Below are 1,338 nucleotides of genomic sequence, written 5' to 3'. Positions count from 1 at the left end.
AACCCAGTCTCAGGAGGCTGAGGTGGGAGGATTGCATGAGGCCAGAAGTTTGAGACCAGCCTGGGCACCATAGTGAAACCTTGCCTTTTAAATTAAAAAATTTAAAAATTAGCTGGGCATGGTGGTGACTGTCTGTAGTATCAGCTGCTTGGGAGGCTGAGGCAGGAGGATCGCTTTAGCCCAGGAGGTCAAGGTGGCAGTAAGCTGTGATCACGATGGTGCATTCCAGCCTGGGTGACAAATGGAGACCCTGTCTCAACAACAACAAAAATACAGAGAGATGGGTTCATCCTTCACCCAGTTCCCCCACCACCACCACAAGTGGTAACATCTTGCTAAGCGACCTCAGCATATCACAGCCAGATCCCAACACTGATACCTGAGCCACAGAACAGCTCCGGTTGCCTTTTTATTTTTATTTTTATTTTTTGAGACAGTGTCTCACTCTGTTGCCCAGGCTGGAGTGCAGTGACGCAATCTTGGCTCACGGCAACCTCCACGTCCTGAGTTCAACGGATTCCCCTGCCTTGGCCTCCCACGTAGCTGGGATTATAGGTGTCCACCACCACACCTGGCGAATTTTGTATTTGTAGTAGAGATGCGGTTTCACCATGTTGGCCAGGCTGGTCTTGAACTCATGACCTCAGGTGCTCTGCCCACCTCAGCCACCCAAAGTGCTGGGATTGTAGGCATTCACCACCACGCCCAGCTAAAATTTGTATTTTTAGTAGAGATGGGGTTTCACCATGTTGGCCAGGCTGGTCTTGAACTCCTCACGTCAAGTGATCCTCCGGCCTCGACCTCCCGAAGTGCTAGGATTACAGGCATGAGCCTCCACGTCCAGCCCCAGCTACCTTTTTATAGCCACACCACCTCCTCCCCAACTGCTGGCCCTGATTTTGGTATCCCTAGAATGTCGTGTAAATGGAACTGGACAGCGCATGACTTCTTTCATTCAGCATCATTCACTGACAATTCCATCCAGATCGCTGGGCACACGAGATCCTTTTTGGTGCTGAGTAGCATTTCCGGGCATGGATGTACCACGGTTTGTCCTCCCTGCTAAAGGATGTCATGATTGTTTCCAGCTTGAGGCTGAGTCAAGCTGCTGTGTTCATGCGTAGGCAGCTTTGTGTGAGCACCTCTTCAGCATCTGGGGCAAATGCCTGAGAGTGCAATTTGCTGTTGTATGGTAACTGCATGCTTAGTTGTTTTTGTTTTTGTTAAAAAACTACGAGCTGTTTTCCAGAATGACTGTCCCATCTTAGGCTCCCACAAGCAGTGTCTGAGCGATCCTGTTTCTCTTTTTCTTTATTTTTTTTTTTATTTTTTTTTTTT

The sequence above is a fragment of the Cebus imitator genome, unplaced genomic scaffold (assembly GCF_001604975.1).
Source record: "Cebus imitator isolate Cc_AM_T3 unplaced genomic scaffold, Cebus_imitator-1.0 Scaffold388, whole genome shotgun sequence".
Classification (NCBI taxonomy): Eukaryota; Metazoa; Chordata; class Mammalia; order Primates; family Cebidae; genus Cebus; species Cebus imitator.
This window is presented reverse-complemented; position numbering follows the sequence as displayed.